A 15067-nucleotide genomic window follows, 5' to 3' on the forward strand; every position below is an offset into this window, starting at 1 on the left:
GTCTGAAGGTCCTGCTTTCTCCTGAGGGAAGCAGAAGGGGGTGTCAGGTCCCCTGGAGCTAGGGCTTTAGGTTGTGAGGTTCCTGATAGAGGTGCTGGGAGCCACACTCGGGTCCTCTGCAGAGCAGTGAGCAGTGGGGTTTTTGTTTGTTTGTTCCTTAATATATTCATTGTAAAAATTCATCTCTTAGTAATTTTAAAGTTGATTTCTTATTGTGTGACCTCTCCTCCCTCTTGCTTTCTGCTTCCTTCCCTTATTTCTTCCTACCTCTCCCCAGTGGTTTGCTCTCTGCTGGGCTGATGGATCCTTTTGTATAGCTATGTGAACAATGCCTAATAGTTTTTAGAGACATTTCTTACACTTTGGCTTTCCTTTGTAAAACTTAAGTGGTACAGATTGTTTTCCTATCTTTTCCTTTTAAAGGTAACTTTAAGTCATGTTCACTAACATGAGACTTACTTTTTAAGGTTTCAAATACTTAATACTATAATAATAATGAATGCCACCCTCCCTCACCCCTGTAGTAACCCTCCATCCACCCCTCACCCCTTCACTAACCTTCCCTCCACCCCTCACCCCTGCACTAACCTTCCATCCACCCTTTGTCCTTTCACTAACCTTCCCTCCACCCCTCACCCCTGCACTAACCTTCCATCCACCCTTTGTCCTTTCACTAACCTTCCCTCCACCCCTCACCCCTTCACTAACCTTCTATCCACCCCTCACCCCTGCACTAACCTTCCATCCACCCCTCACCCCTGCATTAACTTTCCCTCCACCCCTCACCCTGCACTAACCTTCCATCTACCCTTTGCCCTTTCACTAACCTTTCCTCTACCCCTCACCCCGCACTAACCTTCTACCACCCGACTGTTCAGCGAAGAATTTGAGTCCTTTCTCCCTGCACTCCATAATCCTATTCTCAATCATATGACTTTCTCTGCTCCATGAAATTTCATCAGAAATGCTCATGCACAAGTTTGAGAAAGTGTCCCTCTGCTGTCCCACGATTATGTTGGGGACATGTGTGATCTGGCCTCTTCAAAAATAGTACAGTGAGAATGACTTCTACTGACTGTCACCATAAAGCCACAATGGCGGAGCCACCCAGCGGCTGTTGTCCGTAGAATCTCGGGAGCCCCAGCTGGACTAAAAGACCTAGCCTGCTAATCTCTGACCTGGGCACTCATAAATGCTAAATGTTTCAAGCTTCTGGGTTTGGGGATAATTTGTTACTGACCAAGGAAGTCCACACGATATCACAGAGCACTGTTGACTAACAGACTGATCTGTTGTACTATGGAATGACCACCCAGAAGACAGTTTAAAACCTGGTAATAAATTCAGCAAATATTTGCCAAATGTGAGCCGGACCAGGAAAAATTTCTCTAGGACGTAGAGATAAGCCAACTTAAACAGAAGTACCACACAGGCAAATGAAAATACAGGTGAAGGAAAACGCTTAAATCAGAAGATGAGGAATGTAGCACCTAGGAACTCAGCAGTGGGAGCAAGCCCTTGAACGATTCAGGCAAGAGTGGAGGAATGGAAGGTTGGCTATATGGCCTGGCAGACATAGTTGCTTATTGCCAAATTTGATAACCTGAGTTTTATCTCTGAAACCAACATGGTGCAGAAAAGTACTGACTCCTGAAATTATCACGAGAGCAATAAATAAGCTGTGGCATGAATGCATACACATAAAAAATAGGAAATGTGATGGTAGTGGTGGTGATGATGGTGGTGGTGGTGAGAAGGAGGAGGAGGAAGAAGAGGAAGAGGAAGAAGAGGAGGAAGAGGAGAAGCATGAATGGAGGGTGGATACTGGGGCCAGTCTTGTGGCCTAGGCTTACTTAGTGGAAATGGAAGCTCTATGGGCCGTCCCCATAGTATCTGGAGCACAGAGGAGAGGGAATTGTAATGACTGGAGGTTGTATCATTGGAAAAGAGAGTGATGAAATCAGAGCCGGTTCCCTCTTCCGTCTGTCTCTTTCTCCTCCCTCCTTTCAGTGGCTGAGTCTAGAAGATACACAAACTCAGGAGGCTGCCTATCAGTAAGAAGGGGAGGGCAGAGAAGAAATCTGGGGGGTGAATAAGTGTGCAACTATCATGATCTGCCAGGCCCACACAACACTCCTTATGTTGACCGTCGAAGCCATAAATATGGTGGACAACTGACTCAGGCTTAGCTAAAAGGAGGGAAGGACGCAGGTAAGGAGGCCAGAGAGAGGACTGTTGACAGTGGTGCTTGAAGAGTATAGCACAGAGAATCCTGGGGGCACAGTTAGTGAGGCATTCCGATTTGGGAGGGCAAGTCTTGGAGGTACAGTAGGCAATGCCACAAAGGCAGAATAAGTGTCACTAGTTTGGGATTCTATAGAAAGACTGGGTCTGTGTTCTGAAGTCGGCAGGACATGTAATGGCTTGGAGCAGGGAGTAATGTTAGTTACACATTCAGATTACTGCCCCCATCCAGCATGAGGAAGACATTGATGCTAGGTAAACTAGCAACTAGAAATCATGGACTCTGGGGAGCTTCCAGGCCTCCTTAACTAATTGTAGGGTCTTGTGCAAGTGTTCACTTTTCGGAGAGATGGTGCATGGCTTTCACATGGCTCTCATGGACCTAATGACCCCTGACCCCATCAGAAAGTTTCAACATCAGAATCAAGAGAGTAATGGAGAAATCTTCCATTTTAATTCTTATAGTGAGGATCAAAACCATGAGAGTAGTCACGGGGATGGATAGGAAAAAAAAAAGATCCAATGTTACGACACTTAAAAGGAACGATCTAAACAAATGCCATAGAAAAGCAATAGAAAGGAAATAATCTCAACAGAGCCTGGAAGCTTCAACTCTGGGCTATAGCTATCTGCTGCCTTCTTTCCTCCCCCTCCACATCTTGAGGGGAGCCATCCGTGTTTCCAAAGCATATCTCTTATGTTAGAAAGGTTTCTGGGTGAACATGAGGTAAAAATGTGTCCCTCCCACATTCAACACAGACATCACTAATCCAACACAACCTCTTCTTGTCCCTCCCATGTCCAACACAGACATCACTAATCCAACACAACCTCTTCTTGTCCCTCCCATGTCCAACACAGACATCACTAATCCAACACAACCTCTTCTTGTCCCTCCCATGTCCAACACAGACATCCCTAATCCAACACAACCTCTTTTTGCCCCTCCCATGTCCAACACAGACATCACTAATCCAACACAATCTCTTCTTGCTCCTCCCATGTCCAACACAGACATCACTAATCCAACACAATCTCTTCTTGCTCCTCCCATGTCCAACACAGACATCACTAATCCAACACAACCTCTTTTCACTGCTGCCAAGTTCAAATACAGGCTGTGTACTCTCCCATCAGGACCTTGGGTATCTAGACTTGTGATTCGATTTACGCCTTGGTTCTCTAACTCTTCTGGGGCACTTTGCATTTGTTTTGCTAGCTACCCTTTTATTCCACAAGAATGAAACACTGGTAACTCTTTATCCTTGACTGTATTCCATACTCCAATCTGATGTGCAGATATGCATTTATATTCATGTTATCACACACGGGAGAGCTAGTTATATACAGTCCGGTCACTAGCTACCTTTTACCCATCTTCATGATTCCTTAAGGATGTTTTCTGAAATTTGAAAAGACTAGAATCACTTCCAGTATAGATCCATAATAAAGACAGAACAAAAACAAAACAAACAACTTTTTCAGTTGATGAATGAGGGGACTGTTATTGAATACATCAACGTGAAGACTTTACCCGCTCCCTTCAACACCACACTGAAAAGAATGGACTGTTCAATTCAGACAGAGGACGCCAAGGTTTGTCAAGCCCGCCTTTGTACAGCAGCTGATCATGGCTGAGAACTGAAAGGGAGAGAGCAAACCCCCAGTCTCAGCTCTCAACACATCTCTTCCGCCCTGGTAATTTACACCAAGCCCTTTGTTTTATTGTCATTTATGGTTCCTTTTCCAACAGTAATGGGATTACGGCATTGGTTTACTGGCCTTTCTCTCAGGTAGAGTTATACTATTCTCCCTCCTACTCCTTGTAACAAAGATGGCATTCAGCACTCTAGGGCCACCCTGGAGGATCAGCGATCAGAGTGTGGCCGGGAAACCATTGCCTGCAAAGTAGCAGAAGCAGAAGCGGGGCCCTGGCTTGTCAGATGGGACACAAGAACATGCTTTGTTGGGACTGCCTTTGCCCAGCGAATGCCATCTCAGCCAGAGCAACATTAAGCAAAGCAAGCCAGAAGACAGATGGACAGAAGTATGGGTGGGAAGACAGACTCATGAACACCCACAGGACTGCTCTGTTCACTCTATGTGCAAATATGGAGCCTCTTATTTAAACAATTTAAAAGCTTCTTGGGTTTTTGAGGACAAAATGGATCTGTACTATGGGATGGTCAAGTTGGATGTTCTTGGCTGCTGTCTGCAGAGAGCTCAGAATCTGAAGTACCCCCTCTGCCCTTTCCCTCTTCAATCTTCATCCTCTTCCTGCCTCACCCTGTCAACGTGCTGACGGCCAGGGAGTGCGGCAGAAGCCGATGCGTCTGCATGCTTGTTTGTTCGGGATGTCTGCTTCTAAGAAATTATCTGGAAGGAATGATCATGGACGTTGTGACGTAGATGTCCATACAGTGTCATAAATACAGGAAAGGGCTAGAAAGAGCGACGAGTAATCGTAAAATTGGGTAGGTGGGTGTCTGGCGGTTTCTTTTTTTTTATTTTGTAGACTCACCTGCATTTTCTAAACCATTGCAACTGAAAACGGAACAAATGTGTTGAAAAGAACAGACCAGCACTTGATGGAGGCCAGGGTGAGCTCCCAGCTGGAAGATCCTCACCTTCATGTTTAGATAGCTAAGTGACCACCTGGGGTATATGTAGTGTAGCCAAGGGCTCTGTGCCTCAGGCTCCGCCACTGTAATGGGGACAGTAATAAATTAAACAATAACATGTACGTAGTCTGAGATATCCGCTTTCGTCAAGATGACCCTGGTCCAGGGAAGGGGCAGGTTCCATACCATGCCCAGTGTGAGCCATGGGCCGGTTCTCATTGTCCCTGAAGCCAAGCCCCTCATCTGGAGCCCCAGAACAGGCCTGGAAAGTTAAACATTGTATCCTTTGCGGCTACAACCTAATGTCTTCAGAGGATTATTGTCTGTTTCAAATACATCCACTTCGGGTCAATCCCACCTTAGCGTTTCTGCGTCAAAGTGAAGGCGACGCACTTTCTCGGGAAGCAGCCCTGACATATTTGCCACCAGCATAGCTAAATATAATAACGACAGTAACAGCGACAGTAATGTTCAGAAGTGTACTTTTGGCAAAGGAAAACAACCTCAGGCTGGGGCTTAACCGAGAGAGACGCAAAGCAACAATTAAGCAGTGTCTGAATGGATCCAGCTGCGCAAGACAATGCTCTCTAGTGTCCGGGGGATTATGATCTATGGAACACTGAAATCTAAGGCACTGACACAAGAAGAGGACATTCCAAGTCCAAACCACAACTCAGAAACACCACTAGCGAATTAATAATGCAATTAGCAATTTCTGTGCTAACCACTAAACCACGAGTAAAAGAGCAAACAAACAGCAAAACAATAGAGGCGAAATGCTCTATGAGCTGAAATTAATGAAGGGGGAGAAGAGGCAGAAAAAGAAGGCTAAGGGTAAGGAGAGAGGTGAGCCAACAGTGGGGCGCAGGGGGGAAAAAAACAAAAAGCAACTTGATAGATTCTATGTCACGTATAACAGTGATTTCACACAACATCATATACAAAACTCTTTAAAGAATTTGACCGGCTAAGCGCTGCTTAAGTGAGACACGTGAAATAGGAAAAGCCCATAAAGGTAGGCATTTCACAACAGTGAAGGGGGAGGTTGTAGGGAGACACGAGAACCGAACTCAGTCATGAAGCCACAGAACACTGAGGATCAGCATTGCTGGAATTACGCCTGAAGTTGGAAAAACCCACCATTGCATGTGGGAGACCCACACGAAATCTCAACGGGTAGAAGCAGGCGGTGGATGGGGAAGGGCACAGACAGGGGAGTGTCTGACCGACACCAACTATGTAGAACTTATGGCTAAAAACTGCAGGATACACAGGATGTATACAGAACGGTTTTCAAAGTTTACCCTGCGCCAGACAGCAGACAGGGAAGTCTGAGCAGGCTTCAAAGGGTAGAACCATATAGAATCTAGTCTGACCACGGTGATTCAGCTCTGACACAAGGATAACGTGCACCAGAAATTAGACACCATTAACTGTACTGGGAGGAAGTTATGACACAGTACAGGTGTAGATGCTGCTGCTGGTGATGACTGCAGAAGGGTTTGCACGCATCCACTCTAACCGGTGTCCCATCTGATTTTGCTCAATTGCCCACTACTGCAGTGCCTACTCACAAGTTGCACATTCCCTGTCCAGATGACCAACAGCAACAGCATGGTAAGACTGGTTCCTGTCACGAGTCGTCTTTCTCCATCTCTCGACAGTGCCCTAAAGACATTTAAACTCACCAGTGACCCCCATTTGCCTGTATACTCCATGCTGGATCCCAGTTAAGTCCCCTCTTCACAGGGTTCCACTCACCCTGGGCTCCCCATCTGCCTGGCTGCTTCCTTGGGACTCCCCAGTGTGGCTCCTCTTGAACCTGTAAGTATAACGGATGCTGTGATTTCCTATGCCTCTCCCAGCCTGGATCCGTGGACGTTTTGTAGAGAACCTTAAAGGCCACGCAATGAGACTTAGTCTCTCAGTTACGACCTGCTAGGACTGGAAGGAGCCTTTCTTCACCTCGCGCTCTGTAGCGAGCCTCCTTCGTGCTGTCTGAAACAAACTCTTGAATTGAGGTTCTACACGCTGCCACGAGTGAAGACAAGACCACAGAAAGAGATGAAGTTACCGTCAGCTGGGACCTCATGGTTGTTTGCGAGCAGAACAAAAATAGCCACAAAGAGGTTATTAAAAGTGATAAACGAATTAGGCCAGATCACTGAAGGTGAGAGCAACACGAAAATTGAGTTGGAAATAGAAAATAGAAACTCAGAAAACTGTAACACACATCGATATAATATCGTAAATTTTTATATAGGTAATAAATAGGCAGACTTCTATCTAGAGAACTGTAAGATTTGCTGACCAAACACAAGGAGGAGGGGAGGAATCCATGGGCATAGATAGAAGCAGTAATGTAAAGTTGCTAGGGATCCCTAAATTAGAATATAGACTGAATAGAACCCCCATCAACACCCTGTATGTTTATGAAGAGGGTTTAGAGGAAATAAAAACACCATTTCTGCAATGTATATGGAAAAGCAATGAGCCAATAAGAATTAAAGGGACCCTAAAAGAGTTATAGACAGAACTGGACACTGAAGGAGACACGCAGGACCCTGTGCCTAGTGGTAGTTCAATTGCTCAGCACCCTCAGGATACAGGCTGCAACAGAAGCATGTGGTGGCCAAATTCTGCAATGAGAAGGTCTCCCAGGCATAAGAGTGAACAAAATAAACCACACACACACACACACACACACACACACACACACACACACACACACAGAGGACAAGTGAATCTCATGTTTCAGAACTCAGATGAGCCCATTCTCTCCTTTGAGACAGGACAGGGGTGGGGGGAACTGAGGCATGAGAAACCATTGGAATGGGGGTTCCGCATGGGTATTCATTCTGGGAAAAGTTATCAAGCTGTGTTCTAAGGACTTGTCATAGCTGTAACAAGCTTTGCTGTAATAAGTCAGCTTAGGAAAATTTAAGGAAAACCAAGTCTCTCTATCTCTCTGTCTCTATCTCTCTGTCTCTCTCTCTCTGTCTCTGTGTGTGTGTGTGTGTGTGTGAGAGAGAGAGAGAGAGAGAGAGAGAGAGAGAGAGAGAGAGAGGGAGAGACAGAGAGAGGGGGAGGGAGAGAGGGAGAGGGAGAGAGAGATTCGTGTGTATTACTCAAGGGACATTCATGTATGTGTTAGTATTGTGATGGGACCTCTATCAGGGCCCATGGTGAATTTCAGACATCCTGAGGAACTTAAAGTGGTGCTGTATATCTCTCTGGAGTGAAAGAAAAGGGGCAAAAAAAAAAAGGCTTCATCTAACTACTCCACTTTTTTTTGTGTCCTTAGAACATAATTTTCAGTTTTCCTTTAACGTGAACATAGCGAGAAATAGATCTTCTAGAATGGCCCAGTGTGCAAACTCAGCCATCCTATGAAATATGTGCTTCAGGAAACTACGCCCAAGGTGTATGCAGTGTGCTCTGCTGGCCTCTGGTCTAGTTTTCACACACTAACCTGCTGGGACAGTGGCTACTCCTCATGTGCTTACACAGATCTCAGTTTCAGTGTTCACCAGGGTGATGTCGCGGTGTTCACCAGTGCAGGTATGGACTAATTTAATATTTGGAAACACTGGTATTTTCCAGAGTTCTTGGCATATACTAGACCCTCACAGCAGTGCTGCTGGAGAGTTGCTGTGCGTTTTGCAATGTTTACCTAAAGCCCAGATGGTTGTAAGCATCTGGCTTTCATTGACTTTACTTCCTCAACTCTTCTTCTAATTTGTGCCAATGTGTCACAGGCTGTGAATCCTTAAAATATGCTGTCTTAAGTCTTTTGAGAACAAGCTTTTAAAATGTCTTTTCAGAAGGACACAGTAAATCCTTCAGATTGGGTGCAAGAAGAGATGAGGATGCAGGGAGAGGAGTTCTGGTACCAGTGAGATCCACACTTCCTGTCCCACCTTGTAACCATGTCTGCATCACTAGGGCACAAAGCAGATGGCCGCCGGTGTGGCCACATGACTGCCCTCGCTGCTAGCCTTCCAGGGAACCAAATCTGCTCCAACTTTCCACGAAGACAGGTGGGAGAGCCATTGAAAGCGCGCTCTGGGAAACACAGAGCCCTTTGAGAGGAACAAAGGTTCTGCTGAGGACAATGGAGAGTGGTGTGAGCGACTCTGTGATAAAGGAGTTCCCCGGCGGTCTTGAGTTTCCTTATCTTGGTTTCTCAAGCCTTTGAGTCTGTGTGCCTACAGGGGAGCCGGCAACTAGGTTGGAACCAACCAGCTCTTTCTTGCATGGAGGAAAAAAAACTTACCTGTTTGACACAAGAGAAAATTTCACCTTAATAAAACTTTTATTTTCAAGTATTCCCTTTGTTTCAATGGAGTAAAACTTTTGTGACAAAAGGGTTCTCAGGTCACCTTTGGGCAGGCTGCCAGTTCCAACACCTACAGAAAGCAAGAAATGTTTTGGATAAAGCACATGGTCCACTTTAGGACTGCTGTCCTTTTGACAACATAGCTTAAGGCTGTGGTTGAGACAGAGGTCTGGTTATTTCTTTAGTTAAAAAAGTGGGGGTAGACAATGCTGGGGGAATGTCTGAGGACTGGACAGGTCTACAAACACACCCACAGACTGAGATTTACATCTGTCCGTGGGATGTTTGCCTCCATGTGAAATCAGGGGCAACTGTTGATGAGAAGTGACTGTGTGGCCCCAGGCATCCAGGCTGAGAGGCCACGAGGTAGAACATCACCAGAGAAAGATGCTACATACCAAAAGCATGATAAAAGCCAGTTACGGGGGCGCATGCATAGAATTCCAGAACTTGGCAGTCTGAGCAAGAGGATGGACCAAAGTGTGCAATCAGGCTGAGTAACTGGGTAACTCTTAAAAAACAAAACAAAAAGAATACACATACACAAGATCCAATCGTATTTTTAAGGACACACACACACACACACACACACACACACACACACACACACACACAGAGAGAGAGAGAGAGAGAGAGAGAGAACGCAAGAATGGCTGGTGGAAATAATAAGAATGAACATTTCATTTCTTTCATTTAGGTTTTTAATATTTCTATTGTAGCTATAAGTTACTGTATCAATAGGTAAACAAAAGCCATTGAATATATGTATTTTTTTATTGCAGTTGTTTGAATCCTCCCCCTTTGGCTTGTATATTTGAATGCTTAGCCATCAGGTAATGGTGCTATTTGAAAGGATTAGAAGGATTAGGAAGTATGGTCTGATTGGAGGATGTGTGTCACTGGGGTAGGCTTTGAAGGTTCAGAAAGCGTATGGCAGGTCCAGCCTCTCTCCCTCTGCTGTGAATCTCAGCTACTTCTCAAGAACCATACCTGCCTGTTGCCATGCTTCTCACCATGGTGATAATGAACGAAGCCTCTGAAACTGTAAGCAGGCTGCCAACTAAACGCTTCCTTTTATATAGTTGTCTTGGTCACAGTGTCTCTTCACAGCAATAGAACAATGAAGCGCACACACACACACACACACACACACACACACACACACACACACACACACACGCGTTGATAATTGGACCCAGGGCCTTCTGCACAATCCAGTTTTTTTCCTTTTCTTTTTCTCACTAAGTTACCCAGGATGGCCTTGAACTCACTTTGTGGCTTGAACAGGCCTTGGACTTGCCATCCTTCTGCCTTAATTTTCTGAGCATGATACATTTCTTTTAAAACTCTAGCTTGATGATTCATTGACGTTTTTCCCCATAAGGGGATTTCAGAGTTAAATTTCTGATTTATCCCGGAGAACTGGAAGAGTGTACATTCTGGTGAATTACGTGTAAAGCAGGAGCGATGTGCAGATCCCTCCCACAACAAGTGAGCTGGAGCTCACTGATGGGCCCGTGAGCTCTATCCCCAATGCCATACACAGACTCTACTACTGATATGTGTTTTCCCCACATGGAACCTGTGGAACTGCAGTCTGTAAGTAACATTACAGATTTGAGGGTCCCAGTTGAGCATCCAGTCAGTGAAAACATCCAATCAGGAATTCTCTCGGGAGCACTCTCTAGTCCTACAGCAAATAGTGTTGCCAACCTAGTGACAGACAGCTCTCTACAGGCATTTGAAAAGGAAACAGAGGCAGTGAAAGGAGCTAAGATGCTGGCTCCAAGCAAGGACCGTAGAACATTCTAGCAAGCTAGCAAGTGCACTGGTATGCACACTGAATTTCATGTAGTTCTGGTTTCTTGGTCATTTTCTTTTTTTTTTTTCTTTCTTTCTTTTTTATTAACTTGAGTATTTCTTATTTACATTTCGAATGTTATTCCCTTTCCCGGTTTCCAGGCCAACATCCCCCTAACTCCTCCCCCTCCCCTTCTTTATGGTTGTTCCCCTCCCCATCCTCCCCCCATTGCCGCCCTCTCCCCAACAATCACGTTCACTGGGGGTTCAGTCTTAGCAGGACCAAGGGCTTCCCCTTACACTGGTGATCTTACTAGGATATTCATTGCTACCTATGAGGTTGGAGCCCAGGGTCACTCCATGTATAGTCTTTAGGTAGTGGCTTAGTCCCTGAAAGCTCTGGTTGCTTGGCATTGTTGTTCATATGGGGTCTCGAGCCCCTTCAAGCTCTTCCTCTTGGTCATTTTTTTGAACTGTGACAAACATGTCAGTATAGATGTCACCAAAAATTCAGAGTTGTGCTGGTCAATGTGAAGGTGAAGCACGTGGCATGTTCTTATCAACGGTTCCCCTGGCTTTACATATTCGACGGTTAATATCGCGTGTTTAAAAAAATGACATTTCCTCTGGCTCATTGTTATTCTCAAGTCCCTTGAATTTTAAAAAGTTTTCCTTTTAGCTGTTTGATTTAAATAAAATAGAAAAAAATAGGTTTGTATAGAATGGGAGGAGATTAAGCTGTTTTCACGAATTACACAATTCGACATCTATGATACAGTTATCATTTGCCCATCTCTCATTTAAAGGTATCTAAATAAAGAATTGGAAAGGAGCTGAAAACTCTGTCACAAATTTGACAGAAATATGTTTACTCTGGAAAAAAAACCTATGGGGTTTTAATGAGTGACTAGAACCTAGGACTATGTTTTAGGTTTTTTTTTAATAATTTATCTAATTTTATTCTGTAGGTTTTAGGATGAGAGTGTCTGATCCCCTGAACTAGATTTACAGACACTTGTGAGCTGCCCTGTGGGTGCTGGGAATTGAACCCGGGTCCCCTGAAAGAGCAGCCAGTGCTCCTAGCCACTGAGCCATCTCTCCCGTACTTTGTTTTGCTATTGTTGGTTTTTTTAAATCTAAAATGGAAAGATAAAGTTTCAACACGTCAGACTAATTTCTAATCCTGAGGTTAAACCATTCGCTACTACTACCTTGGCATTAATTTTAGGCTGTTGAGTATGCATTTTGCGGGAAAGAGACAGGAGCAGAGATCAAGGCTGTGGAGTGTCTGGGTTTCTTCTCTCAAAGAAAAGAATACATTGTTAACCTATGCCTAAAAGTGAAGAAAGTCAAACCAGGTAAGTAACAAGCGTGGATGGGATAGATTACAGACCCCATGACTGTGGATTTTTCCTCTGGTTTCCCCTCCTGGGACTCTGCCAGGCAGTTCTAAGCCACTGCACAGAACCTCTACTGACTCAGTGGTGCTTTGAGGGGTGGGGTCAAAACAGCCAATATCTGTGTACAAAGGTCTCCCTGTAAGACTGCACTGATATATGAAAGTCCACAAGTGAATGGAGAAGCTTTTGGGGTGCAGAGCTCCAGTTAGTAAGGACAAGAGAGATGGTGGCAATAATAGCAGCGGCTGCTAACTGTGGTGGTAAGAATATGAGGAGGAAAAAGACTTGTATTTCTTCCCCAGTAACATCCATTAAATGCCAGCAGCAATTTTACAGTTAGGAAGCCTGCAGAGAGCAAAGAGCAGAGGACTGAGGTGAACTTCAACAGCACCGTCAGCTGACTTCACGTGCCTTTGATATGTAACGCCGAGCAGGAAAATCTCATTCTTGTACTATTCCTGCCCCAGGCGCACCTCCCAAATTCAACCTCAGAGAAACACTGGAACTCCAAGCTAGAGACCATCTCAAACATGACTGGTCTGTCCTCCTCAAAATATCCAAGTCACAAAGAACTATTCCTGAATGAAGGGAACCACTGAGACGGCGAAATGCAACACGATGCCTTAGAATCAGCTGTGCTTGAGGAATAGATTTCCACCGGGGACACTGACACAAATCTAGTCAGCTGGCATAAGGGAACCTCAGTGGGGTAATTGTCTCCATCACACGGGCCTGTGGCCTGATGCAGTAAGTTCTAGCCTACTGTGGGCAATGCCATCTCTAAATGGGTGGGTCTGGGCTATGTAAGCCTGAAAAGAAGCCAGCAACTGCTCCGTGCTTTCTTCTTTAAGCCCACGTTTGTAAAGAGTAAGAGGAAACAAACTCCTCCCTCCTCAAGCTGTTTTTGGTCATGGACAGAAAGTCAGCTAGAAGAAAACAAGGAATCAAGCGCTTTGCTTCCCTATAACCTCTGATCTGAGCACAGTGACTGGGTTCTGGGAGGAGCTCAGGAGATACTCAGTAAATGGATGAAAGAATAGTCTTAGTCTTGATGGCCTTTTCACTTATTGTTTCCTAGGAGCTCTTTACATAAGATGCATTCTGATGGTGATTTGTTGATTTGTAGGAGCTCTTTACATAGGGATTAAAAGCATCTTTGATGCTTGATTTATCAATACATTTTCCTGTGTGGTGTTTTATTTGATTGTTGATGGTATTTTGTGGTTGATATAAAGAAATGTTCCTCTTGTAGTTCAATTGCTTCCTTCACAGCATTTGAGTTTTTGCATCTTGCTTTAAAAAGGCGTATGCACTCCAGAGTTATTTTTTAAAATGAGTCTGGCATTTAAATGGTTGTTTTCATGTTGGAATTCTTGATTCACTTGGAATTTATTTTGGCCTAAGCAATGGCTAAGCCTTCTGCTTTGCTGTTTTTCCTGAAATAGTCAGCCGTTGACCTAACATTAATTGAAGAACGTTCTACCCTTTCTCATTATCCTGAAAGTCATCTTGTCCCAAATTTCCTTAAACATTTATAAAGGTGTTAAGCTCTGTTCCTTCTATTGGTGTGAATTTATTTGAATTATTTTTTTTCAGGATGTATTTTTGTTCCCTATTAAAAATTTCCGGTTGATTCACATATGGTTATTTTTCTACAGGAATACCACAAACCTCTAGGCCATTTGGTCATCTTTCACAAGACGAGGCGCCAGCTTATTGTGTAGATTGATGAAGGAAAAACTTTACACAGACGTCTTGAGTCCCTAACGTTCTTTATGCTATCCTAACTTCCATGACAAGCAATTCAAGTGCACTGGTCCTTGATAAGCAGGAGGAACATAACTCTTGCACCAGGTTTTAAACTGAGTTGCAAATGGGGTCATCTTGGTTGTAGTCATGGACTACTGTAGAACATGTGTTATACCTCATTCCTCTGCAAGCTGGGGTGGAGCTGGTGGGTGCTTCTGCTTTGCAGTGCTCACTGAAGTCCGCTGGGTGGGAAGCTCAAGGTGACTCTTCACCTGCAGAGGGTCTGGGGGACAGGGGTACAGGAAAACTATGCCCAGCCAGGGGTGGCTCCTTAGGAGGTCCATACTCGATCTCTCCAGAAGGCCAGCTTCTGGGTCTTTGAGATCTCGATGGTAGCTGGGGTTTCAAAAGGAATTCCAGAAAGCAAGGGGGATGCTCAGAACCTCGAGTGCTAAGCTAAAATATCCGCTGGTGTCTCCTCTGCTGTGTGTGTCTACTGTTTGATGAGGGTGTAAATATGTCCAGCTACAAGGGCACAAGTCACAGACCTGCCACTTCTCTATGGAAACGTGCCAGAGAAAACAAGTATGTTGTATTAAAAACAAATGTGTATTATTAGTCCAAACCTGTCAGCTCTTACTGGTTCAAGCCAATCTCCCTTCTACTTCTATCATTTTTCTGTCACTGAAAACTGAAAAAAAAATACGTAGTTGAAAAATATCCAAATTTTAACAACAAGTCCCCAGTTGGGTTTCATTCCTTGCTCCAGCCTTTGGTATGAGCTTGCTCATTTTTTTCTTCCCATTGTGAAGGTATGAGCTTGGTTTGCTCATTTTTTTCTTCCCATTGTGAAGGCCTCTAAAATACCTGGTCGGTGTCTCTCTTAGAGGATGCAGCAGCAAATGAGGTAAACC

The 15067-nt window shown here is 44.6% G+C and overlaps 1 protein-coding gene across 22 annotated transcripts in view; it reads right to left on the reverse strand.

Moving 5' to 3' along the window:
• Positions 1-15067, reverse strand: part of Thrb (thyroid hormone receptor beta) — a 349278-nt gene that overhangs the window by 202882 nt on the left and 131329 nt on the right. For 5 of the 22 annotated variants that reach the window (XM_063273972.1, XM_063273976.1, XM_063273978.1 and 2 more), the window contains exon 2: positions 6627-6687. The exons of 16 other annotated variants lie outside the window; for them this stretch is intronic. The gene's annotated coding sequence lies outside the window, so the exon portion shown is untranslated. Of the gene's footprint in view, positions 1-6553; positions 6688-15067 lie in introns of all 22 variants that reach the window. One more of the 22 variants, XM_063273973.1, reaches the window with a different exon arrangement.

The sequence above is a fragment of the Rattus norvegicus genome, chromosome 15 (assembly GCF_036323735.1).
Source record: "Rattus norvegicus strain BN/NHsdMcwi chromosome 15, GRCr8, whole genome shotgun sequence".
Taxonomy (NCBI): Eukaryota; Metazoa; Chordata; class Mammalia; order Rodentia; family Muridae; genus Rattus; species Rattus norvegicus.